This window comes from Chiloscyllium punctatum, chromosome 5, assembly GCF_047496795.1.
Source record: "Chiloscyllium punctatum isolate Juve2018m chromosome 5, sChiPun1.3, whole genome shotgun sequence".
Classification (NCBI taxonomy): domain Eukaryota; kingdom Metazoa; phylum Chordata; class Chondrichthyes; order Orectolobiformes; family Hemiscylliidae; genus Chiloscyllium; species Chiloscyllium punctatum.
In genome coordinates this window covers 71,669,832-71,682,373 of record NC_092743.1, presented here as the reverse complement: position 1 = coordinate 71,682,373, position 12,542 = coordinate 71,669,832, and positions in this window count along the sequence as shown.

The window sequence follows — 12,542 nt, the reverse complement described above, 5'->3', positions numbered from 1 at the left end:
CTCTCAGGGGAATGTAACACAGACAGCCAGGATTCTGCTACTGAGACTGGCTCTAACGTAATGGGGGTACTTCAGATTATAAGCAATTGATTGTGATAGGGGACTCTCTAGTCAGAGGCACAGAAGACACTCCTGCAACTGGCAACAAGACATCAGAATGGTGTGTGGCCTCCCTGGAGTCAGCATCAAGGACATCTCAAAGATGGTGCAGAACACTCAGGGTAGGCAGGAACAAAGCAGAGAATGAGATAGAACTTGCTAAGAGGATGTTGGTGGAGAGCTGCTTTTTAGACTGGAGGCCTATGACCAGCAGTGTGCCACAAGGATAGGTGCTGGGTCCGCTGCTTTTTGCACTTATATAAATGATTTGGATGCGAACATAAGAGGTGTGGTTAGTAAGTTTGCGGATAACACCAAAATTGGTGATGTTGTGGACAGTGAAGAAGATTACTTCAGCGTAAAATGGGATCTTGATTAGATGAGCGAGTGGAGTAGCAGAAACAGTGTTTAATTTCGATAACTGTGAGGTTCTGCATTTTAGAAAAGCAAATAAGGGCAGGAATTATACATTTAATTGTAAGGCCCTGGGGAGTGTAGTGCAAGTTCATAGTTCCTTGAAAGTGGAGTGGCAGATAGACAGGATAGTGAAGTAGGCATTTGGCATGCTTGCCTTTATTGGTAAGTGGTTTGAGTATAGGGGTTGGGATGTTATGTTGGGCTTTACAGGACATTGGCGAGGCAAAAGTGAGGACTGCAGATGCTGGAAACCAGAATTTAGATCAGAGTAGTGCTGGAAAAGCACAGCAGGTCAGGCATCATCCGAAGAGCAGGAAAATCGATGTTTCGGGCAAATATCTGATGATTCCCTGATGAAGGGCTTTTGCCTGAAATGTCGATTTTCCTGCTCCTCGGATGCTGCCTGACCTGATGTGCATTTCCAGAACCACTCTGATCTAAACTCTACAGGACATTGGTTTAGTCTACTTTTAAAATATTGCATGAAATTCTGCTCTCCTGCTACAGGAAGGATGTTGTGAAACTTGAAAGGGTTCAGAAAAGACTTATAAGGATGTTGCCAGGGTTTGATGGTTTGAGCTATAGGAAGAGGTTGAATAGGGTGGGGCTATTTTCCTTGGAGTGTTGGAGGCTGAGGGGTGACTTTATAGAAGTTTATAAAATCATGAGGGGCATAGATTGGGTGAACTGTCAAGGTCTTTACCCCAGGGTACGAAGGTTTGGAGAACGTAAGTTTAAGGTGAGAGGGGAAAATTTTAAGGGAACCTGAGGGGCAACAGTTTCATGCAGACAGTCTACAATGAATGTTTATTTTTCTAAATTCAGAAGATAAAAAAGTCGGTACGTGTTTTAGAAGGTGTTTCTGTTATATTGCATAGGGTTCTTTTGGAAAAAACAAAGTATTTTTTTAAATAATGAGTTGTGTTTTGTGTTTTTATTTCAGAGTCCTACAAGTGGTGAGCTCTGGAGAAGATTTTTTTTTCTTCAAGGAATTTATTGAAGTCATTCTCTTATGCAGTTAATCCGCTAAGTGGTTAATTTTATTTAGATTTTATATGTTTAATATATGTATTTTTACTTTTCTCAATTTTAGCATTATTTTCTGTCAGTACTGAAAGGTAACTTGTTTTATATATAAGGTGTTATTGAAAATCCTTTTTTTAGGCTTAGTATTATTAAGGGGATATATGAAATAGAGTGAGACAGCTAGTAGATTTAGAAAAGTTATTACACTGCAGGATCATTCAGATAGATGGGTGACTGTTAAGAAGGGTAAGAAGGTTGTTCAGAAGTCTCTAGTGGCTATCCCTCTTTCAAATACATATTCAGCTTTTGGAACTGTCGAAGAGAATAGGCAAAAGTGTAAACTGCAGATGCTGGAGATTAGAGTCAAGATTAGAATAGTGCTAGAAAAGCACAGCAGGCCAGGCAGCATCCGGGGAGCAGGAAAATCAACATTTTGGGCAAAAGCCGTTCATCAGGAACAACTGATTCCTGATGAATGGCTTTTGCCCAAAAAGGCGATTTTCCTGCTCCTCAGATGCTACCTGACCTGCTGTGCTTTTCCAGCACTACTCTAATCTTGACTGTAGAAGGGAATAGTCTGTCCAAGGAAAATAGAAGGGGCAGTCAGTTATTGGACACTTGGAATGATTCTTACGTTAGGCAGCATTTTACAAGATTTAATAGCATTATTGTTATTGGGAACTCTCCTGTCAGGGACATATACAGGAGATTCCGTGGCAGTGAGTGTAAATTTAAGATGATTTGTTGCTTTCCTGGTGTTAGGATGAAGGACATCTTTAAATATTTCAAGCATTTTGTTAAAGGTGAGATTAGAAGCCAGGAATTACTGTACACATTGGTAGGGATGACATTTTCAGGGAATAGATTAGAGCAGTACAGAGTGAATTTAAAAGGTTAGGTAAATTAAAAAATAGAACCTTAAAAGTAGTCATTTCTGGTTTACTCCCAATGCCAAACTCAAATGAGGGAAGGAAGAAAAGGTTAAAGGAGATAAATCAATGGATGAGGAGCTAGTGTATTGTTCAGGGATTCAGGTTATTAGACAATTGGAATGTCTTTTGGGATAGGAAAGACTTACTCAAAAAGAATGGGCCTAATCTAATCTGGAAAGGGACCAATATTTTAGCAGGGAGTTTTGCTCACTCATCTTCCATAAAAGTTAAAGCTTTTAATTGGAGTAAGGCAAATTTTAATGATATGAAACAAGAGCTTTCAAAGATTAATTGGAGTAGACTGCTCACAGGTAAAAGAACGTCTGAGAAGTGGAAGGCATTCAAGAATATGATGATGTGAGTTTAGAGGCATTTTATTCCTGTTAGAGTAAAAGGTAAAGCTGCTAAGATTAAGGGACAATGAATGAATAAAGATATTGAGTTTGTAGTCAAAAATAAAAAAGAATTTTTTTTAGGTATTGACAACTTGCTTCATTTGAAGCTCTTAACCAATATGAAGAGTGTAGGGGCATTCTTAAAAGAGAAATCAGGAAGGCAAAGAGGGGATATGAGATAGCATTGGCAAATCAGGTTAAGGGTAATCTGAAGAGATTCTACAAATACATTAAGAGTAAGAGGGTAACCAGAGAAGGGGTAGGGCCTCTTAAAGATTAAGGAGGCTGTCATTGTGTTGAACACCAGAAAATGGGAGAGATACTAACTGAATATTTTACATCAGTTTTTACTGTGGAATGGAGTCTCGAGAATGCAAAGAAATAAACATTGATGTTTTTAAAACAGTTCACATTACAGAAGAGGAAGTTTGGGAGGTCTTGGAGAATATCAAGGTCGATAAATCTCTCGGACCTGATCTAATGCAATTACTTTACATTGCGGAAAGTAAGAGAGTAAGAGAGTAAAGTAAGAGAGGATATTACAAGACCCATTGCGGAAATATTTGCATCATCTATAACTATGAGTGAGGTGCCTAACAACCGGAGGGTAGCTAATGTTGTACCTTGTTTAAGAAAGGTTGCAAGGCAAAACCAGAGAGCTATAGATCGGTGAATCTGACTTTGGTTGTTGGCAAATTATACAGTCATAGAGATGTACAGCACAGAAACAGACCCTTCGGTCTAATTTGTGCATGCCAACCAGATATCCCAACCCATTCTAGCCCCATCTGCCAGCACCTGGCCCATATCCCTCCTAAACCTTTCCTATTCATTTACCCACTCAGATGCCTTTTAAATGTTGCAATTGTGCTGGCCTCCACCATTTCCTCTGGCAGCTCATTCCATATACATACCACCATCTGAGTGAAAATGTTGCCCCTTTAGACCCCTTTTATATCTTCCCCCTCTTACCCTAAATCACCCTCTAGTTCTGGACTCCACAACCCCAGGGAAAAGACTTTGTCTATTTATGCTATCCATGCCCCTCATGATTTTATAAACCTCTATAAGGTCACCCCTCAGCCTCTGACGCTCCAGGGAAAACAGCCCCAGCCTATTCAACCTCTCCCTATAGCTCAAATCCTGCAACCCTGGCTACATTCTTGTAAATCTTTTCTGAACCCTTTCAAGTTTCATAACATCTTTCCGATAGGAAAGAGACCAGAATTGCACGCAATATTCCAACAGCGGCCTAACTAATGTCCTGTACAGCCGTAACATGACCTCCCAACTCCTGTACTCAATACTCTGACCAATAAGGAAAAGCATACTGAATGCCTTCTTCACTATCCTATCCACCTGCAACTCCACTTTCAAGGAACTATGAACCTGCAGTCCAAGGTCCCTTTGTTCAGTAAACTCTTGAGGACCTTACCATTAAGTGTATAAGTCCTGCTCAGATTTGCTTTCCCAAAATGCAGCACCTCGCATTTATCTGAATTAAACTCCATCTGCCACTTCTCAGCCCATTGGCCCATCTGATCAAGATCCGGTTGTAATCTGAGGTAACCTTCTTCGCTGTCCACTACACCTCCAATTTTGGTATCATCATAACCAGCAAACGGACCCCACCACCAGGGATATATTTCCCTCCCCTCCCCTATCAGCATTCCGAAAAGACCACTCCCTCCGTGACTCCCTCGTCAGGTCCACCCCCCCCCCCTCACCAACCCAACCTCCACTCCCGGCACCTTCCCCTGCAACCGCAAGAAATGCAAAACTTGCATCCACACCTCCCCCCTTACTTCCTTCCAAGGCCCCAAGGGATCCTTCCATATCTGCCACAAATTCACCTGCACCTCCACACACATCATTTATTGCATCCGCTGCACCCGATGTGGCCTCCTCTATATTGGGGAGACAGGCCGCCTACTTGCAGAATGTTTCGGAGAACACCTCTGGGACACCCGGACCAACCAACCCAACCACCCCGTGGCTCAACACTTCAACTCCCCCTCCCACTCCACCAAGGACATGCAGGTCCTTGGACTCCTCCATCGCCAGACCATAGCAACATGACGGTTGGAGGAATAGCACCTCATCTTCCGCCTAGGAATCCTCCAACCACAAGGGATGAACTCAGATTTCTCCAGTTTCTGCATTTCCCCTCCCCCCACCTTGTCTTAGTCAAATCCCTCGAACTCAGCACCGCCTTCCTAACCTGCAATCTTCTTCCTGACCTCTCCGCCCCACCCCCACTCTGGCCTATCACCCTCACCTTGACCTCCTTCCACCTATCGCATTTCCAATGCCCCTCCCCCAAGTCCCTCCTCCCTATCTTTTATCTTAGCCTGCTGGACACACTTTCCTCATTCCTGAAGGAGGGCTCATGCCCGAAACGTAGATTCTCCTGCTCCTTGGATGCTGCCTGCTGTGCTTTTCCAGCAACACATTTTCAGCTCTGATCTCCAGCATCTGCAGTCCTCACTTTCTCCTTAACTATACCTTTTATGCTCACATCCAAATCATTTATACAAATGATGAAAAGTAGTGGACCCAGCACTTGTGGCACTCCACTTGTCACAGGCCTCCAGTCTGAAAAACAACCACCCACCACCACCCTCTGTGATTGAAGATAGACAGCATGGTTTCATACAAGGAAAATCGTGTCTCGCAAACTTGATTGAGTTTTTTGAGGAAGTTACCAAAAAGATTGATGTTAGCAGAGCAGTCGACATTGTGCATTTGGATTTTAGTGAAGTCTTTGACAAGGTTCCGCATGGTAGACTAATCAGTAAAGTTAGGTCACATGAGATTCAGGGTGAGCTTGCTAATTGGATACTTAATTGGCTTAATGGCTGGAGACAGAGAGTAATGGTGGAGGGTTGCTTTTCGGACTGGAGGCCTGTGACCAGCGATCCACAGGGACCGATTCTGTATCTTGTTTTGTTTGTCATTTATATAAATGATTTGGATGAGGATATAGAAGGCATGGTTAGTATGTTTGTGGATGAAAACAAAATTGATGGCACAGTAAAGAGTGAAGAAAGTTTTCTCGCATTACAAAGGGATCTTGATCAAATTGGTCATTGGGCTGAAAAATGGCAGATGGAGTTCAATCTCGATAAATGCAAGATATTGCATTTGGGCACACCAAACAAGGGTGGTGCTTGCACAATTAATGGTAGGGCCTTGGGTAGTGTTGTAGAACTGAGGGATCTGTGGTTCAATTACATAATTCTTTGAAGTTTGTGTCACATATAGACAGGATTTTAAAAAGGTACTTGGCACATTTGTCTTAATTGTTCAGTCCTTTGAGAACAGGAGTAGGGAAGTCATATTGAGGTTGTACAGGACATTGGTGAGGCCTCTTCTGGAATACTGTTTTTTGTTCGGTCACCTGGTTATACGAAGGATATTATCGAGCTGGAGGAGGTTCAGAAGAGATTTACCAGAATGTTGCTGGGTATGGAAGGTTTGAGTTATAAACAAAGGCTGAATAGACTAGGACTTTTTTTTAACTGGAGACTAGGAGTTGAGAGGCGATCTAATAGAAGTTTATAAAATAATGAGGGTTATAGATAGAGTTAAGGGAGTTGTCTTTTTCGTAGGATGGGATATTTTAAACATAGGGACCATATTTTTAAGGTGATAGGAGAGCTATGTAAAAAAGACACCAGAGGCACATCTTTTACACAGAAGGTGACACGAGTATGGATTGAACTTCCTGAGAAAGTGGTGAATATGAGTACACTTACAATATTTAAAAGACATTTGGATAGATACATGTACATGAAAGGTTTGGAGGGATATGGACCAGGAGCAGGCAGATGGGACTAGTTGAGTTTGGGATTATATTCAACATGGACTGGTCGGACCAATGGGTCTGTTTCTGTGCTGTATGATTATATGACTGTTACTTTCTTATAAAGGCTTACATTTTTATCAGTAGCAAGGACACAGATTGTACTTTGGATAGGAAATGTCAACAACTATCACTAAATATTCTTCAGTACCTGCAATACACACAAATTGACTGAAGCCTGAAGGATTTTCAGGGATGTGAGTGGCTAAAGATAAAAAGAACTGAAACTTTTTTGTGATGAAGATTTATCTAACTACTATATCCTCATTGATTATCAACTCCCACAGCATCATCTTTTCCTAATTCCCCTCATACCAGTCTGGCCTTTCCAACAGTTTTTAGGCAACATTAAAATACCTTGGGCTGTATGTGTTCCTTTATGGTTAGATCATTATGATAGAAAGTTGGCAATAAGTTTTACTGAAAATCCGCTGGATTTTGATGTTATATTAAGTTGGGCAGTGTAGCATTTTGCATTTCATTTTGATTGTTGTTTGCTGCTCTAATTCAACAAAACAAAACGACAAAGTGGTAACATGCAAAAAACTAAAACCAATTCACTACAGATAGCTAAAACCCTATTTGTACTGCTTTCACTTCTAGCCCTTGCATCAAACCACCTCTGCACAAGCAGCAAAAAGTGCATCCTTCTGGTGTTATGAGTGATAGCAACTGAGTCCGAGTTGACTGAAGGCTAAGTGGCAGCTGCCTTGGTCTTGCTCCTAGTACTGGCAGAGGTCTGAAAAAACTAACAGGTCTGCAGCGTTTCATTCTCTAAATAAAAACCGAACGAACTGTGGATGCTGTAACTCAGAAACAAAAACAAACTGCTGGAAAAGCTCAGCAGGTCTCGCAGCAACTGTGGAAAGAAAACGAGTCACTGGATCCAAAATGTTAACTCAGATTTCTCTCCACAGATACTGCCAGCCTGCTGAGCTTTTCCAGCAGTTTCTATTTTTGTGCCTATTCTCTACAGTTTGGAATTCCACTAAATTGTGTAATTTTCTACCCCTGGGACCTATTCACTAGTTTGGGCTGCAGGTGGTGAAAGAATCAAGAGAGAAAACCCTACTTGATCTCATCTTCTCCAATCTACCTTTAGGTGCATTTGTTCAGGATAGCATTGGTACGACTTACCTGTGCACAGTCCTCATGAAGATATTGTCCCGTCTTACACTGAGAATAGTATTGTGTGGCGGTAACACCATGCTAAATGTGATATATGCAGAACAGGTCTAGCAACTCAAAACTGGGCATCAATGGACTATCATTCACAGTAAAAATGCATTCAATCACAATCCGTTCCCTCATAGCCAGGAATATCCATCATTCTTCCATACTTACCAAGACAGGGGGTCAACCCTGATTCAATGAGACATATAGGAGAGCATGCCAGCAGCAGCACCAGGCTTGCTTAAATTGATACGTCGACCCAATGACACTACAACACAGGGATACATGTACATTAAACAGTAGATACTTGTGATAGAGAAAAGCAATTGCACAACTAATGCATCAAAGCTATGCAGTCCAGCCTCATCCCAGGACAATTAAATAACTAACTGGAGAAGGAGATTCTATAAATATGGTGCAGCCCAGGCAATGCAAAGAATAAAGTTGAAGCACATGCAACTATCTTTACCCAATCGATGATGCATCTATGCCACTTCCAGTAAATCCAGATCACAGATCATAATAGTCTTTGACGAATTCAGTTCATTTCTTGTAACCATGCAAGTGCTTACATATTTCAATTTTTTTGTGCAGCAATTCATTTTTTGGTGCACTAATATACTTCACCTGCCACTTTAAAAAAAAAGATATAACTGAAAACAAGATCATGAGTATGCACAGTTCAACATAAAAATGGAGCTGTTTTATTAAGTTTAGAGAAATAAGGTATCAGGAATAGCTTCAGATATGCAAGGAAGCTGACATGCCCTCTATTGTGCCCAGTAATATGGATTTGGCCATGATATCTGTCACTTTTCTCTTAATTTGTGCCAGCACTGCCTCTTCCAATGACTGAAAGGTAAGATAGCCAGGTTCTGCTGACACTGTTAAGTGCTATCTTGTACTGGAGGATGAATCCAGTGAATGGATGCTTTGGCTGCTGTGCATGTAAGTGTCTCACATGGTACAAGTTGCGCCTGTGAATATGTGATATAATCAGTTGCGTGAATGTTTACACACAGCTTGTGGTGGAAACAGTCAGTTATTTAAGTGTGTTTGGAAGATCTTTGCTGACCAATCATGCCAAATAATTAAATGAATAGAGCATGGTAGTCACATCCTGGATGCAACGCTTATGGTTCTGACCTCCTCCCACTGTACCTCATTCACCAGAATTGTCAATGCTGCCTGACAACCTCTCCTTGATATATGCGTTTGTCTGCCTGTTGTCCCAGCCCTTTAGGACTGGTCAGACATTTCAACCAACAGATTATAAATGAAGTTACCTTGTTATCTCTCAATACCAGACAGTCAAATCACTACAGACACAAGTTGCTACTGATGCAAACTGTCAACACTAATAATGCTAGTTCAAATCCTGCCCAATCCCTTTAGTTGTTACAATACTTATAGACCCTCTTGTAACTTTAGGCAGGTTTGCAAATTGTTGTCCTTTCTCTCTCACTCCGCATATTCAGTTGGTCTTTACTTTTGTCATGCTAGTTGCTCCTTCTTCCTCTCCTATAGGTCCAAGAGATTGATCTGCAGGTAAGGCCTTTTCTTAAACCTTTTTGAATGGTTTTCTGAAACTTCCATCATTCTCATCAATCAAGGAGACTCGCTTAATGTTTTGAAACACTGTCAGTCTTTTGGATGGTTTGCTAATGTTTGTTTCTTTGTGTAGTCAAGCTTGGGTGCCTTTCTGTCTGTTTTTTGGTTAAAAATATGTGTTTTCACTTTGTTTGGTTGAGACGCTCTTGGGAATGGTTATGTCCAGGGTAACTGTTGATGAGATGTGTCCTTTTACACAATGCTAATATCATTAGTACCTGACTGCTGGGTTTGTACTGTGTCTGGTTTCTGGATTTGCAATTTGTCGAGCTTTACTTGCTCAAAGTGTCACATCCTCAGCATCCCTTGCTGTTCGACAATATTTACAATCTACTTGTGTTTTAGCAGACATTTCCCCCTGTTGAACAGAAAAAGCCCATGCAAATGCAATACAAACCTAATTGTAGAAGGTTAGTTTTAGTTATTGTCAGGGAGGGGAAGCTACATGTCATTGTTAAAGTCATTGCATATACTGGTCAAACCTACCACTACACATTTCACAAGTGATTTGGTGACATAGAGTCATAGAAATGTACAGCATGGTAACAGACCCTTCGGTCCAACTCGTCCATCCCAACCAGATATCTGAACCTAATCTAGTCCCATTTGCCAACACTTGGCCCACATCCCTCTAAACCTTTCCTATTCATATACCCATCCAGATGCCTTTTAAACACTGCAATTGTACCACATGTATGGCCTGAGAGAAAAAAAGTTAATCCATCATGAAAACACTGACAGAATGTGTGAGACTCAAACGCATATTTATAAACGTTACAATGTACAAAATCTAGTATTAAATCTAATAGAGGTGAGAGTAGCGGTATAATAATCACGAGAGTTCCTTCTCTGCTACAACCTCCGCATACGTGCATATGTATTACTTGTAGTGGACATGTCCATCTGCTGGGATATCTCTCTCTTCCAGATGATAATCATAACTGCTATTACAGTGAGGTACATCAAAGTAACTGCAATTAGGACTACAGATAAATGTAAAGGGAGGCAGATCCACAGATGAACGTGTATATTTGAGCACTAATTTTAAAAGTCATCCCATCAGTTCATGGGTTTAATCTTATCTCTCTCATCTTTTAACTGTTTTCTGTTTGCATTTTTTGAGTAAATGTTTGGGGTCTCATTAATTGAATTCAAACTTAATCCAACTTCTCTGGCAGAGGTTTTAAATCTGTGTGATATTTTTCAAAATATTTGCCAAGCCATTCTCTTAAATTGTCACTAGCATTTATGAATGCCATTTGACTTTTGATGGATGTTGGTTACTTCTATGAGGCCTATCTATGCAGGAATTTGAGATACAAAAATTGGTATCAGTGACATTACAGCTTGAATCCCCATACTTACATTCTTGAATGCTTTCTTGACACAGCAATCACACTTCCCCTTTTAGAGACTTTTGCGATGTCAATCCTCAGACTCCTACCATCCAAAGTGGAGTTTAAATCAATACTTGTTTTAAAACCACAGAGGGCACCTTCATTAGCATATACAGGGTACAGCCATACATTGGTATGGTTTTTTTGTTGGCATTTAGAGTGATCCCGATATAGCATATAGGAGAGTACCATGATATCCCATCCACACTCCTCTCTTTATAATGTCAATGTTTTTGACTTCAAGGGTTCTCAACCCCACTCTGTCACTAGGAATGATTGGGATTCCTAGCACCAAGCCTTGGGCCTCACTGAAGCTTCCAGCTGTCATTAAATTATAGCTTGAGCAATTGCCTCAGTTGGCAGCTGTACATGTTGATATGTATTCTTTCCTGTACCAGGTGTTCCAAATTTTCATCGCTGATCCAGAATGGGACATTCCCTTGGCTAGTCTGTCAGAGAACCTGCTTCAGTTGCTCAACTATCTAGTTCCCATGGTTGCCATACAAGGTGCGATATTGCTACCTACGATCATCCATTTTACCCTGGATGATCTTATTGACAGTTTTGCATCACTTTGGAGTATGGTCACTAGGTAGTGGTTCCCTGTCAATTGTCCTGTTATCTCCTTTCAGCTGTCCTTTAATTCCTCCAAGGTTTTGTTTGACTTGTTGGGCCAAGACCCTGAGTTTATTCTCCAAATGAGTCAAGTATATTAACTGTTGACCATCCTGCCCCATATGCTGTATCATGATGGACTTCCCTTCTCTCACGCTTAGTTACAGGTCATAGTTTATCCTCATATTTCCTGTTCCTCCTCCCATTATCCTGAGTCAAGTGTGAGCACTGTTTAATTGGGGAAGGGTACCATCCCAAATAGCTATGACCCTGCTATATTTATCATTAATGACATGAATTCATGACGGATATTTTTGAACAAAATTTTGCCTGTGGACTTAATCACCAGTCTGTTGAGAGGACCTGGAATGCTTGTGGGACATGCTGAAGCAGGAGCTTTTACTGCCACCATGGACTGTTTTAATTTCATATTCTAGAAATTCTACCTGGCAAGGCCTCCAAAACAGCTTTGGACAAACTCAAATCCTTTGTCTAGGCTGTGCACCCATTTCGAATCAACCATCTGTGATCCCTGTGCCACCACCTATGAGCCTGCAGCAAGCCCAATAGCTTGTGCTAGGGAGCTTTAATTTTTTTTCCCCCTTTTTTCTTCATCCCCCTCACTACCATCTAACGGCAGTAGTGCTTATTTTTCCCCAGCACCCATGTCATGTGTGTGCAGGTTTAAGACAGTGAATAACAACAAGTGCATAAATCTTTATTTATAGTCCACCACCAGGAAAAGAGGAGACACCAGAGTGGCCAGTGACAAGCAGTGCCCTTCTCAACAAAGGACAATGCTGCATGGTCAAAAGAAGTGAAGGGGAGGGCAAGGATTAAATCAAAATAGAGCCAGAGGGGGAAATAAAACACTCCACTTCCTGCGGTACCCACCTTTCCTTGAACAGCTCAAGGGTGTTCGTGAACACAGTGTATTCCTTCTCCAAGACACTCCGGCTCCTTGCAGAGAAGGTGCACAATGAGCAAGATCAACATTAAATTTAAAATTTGA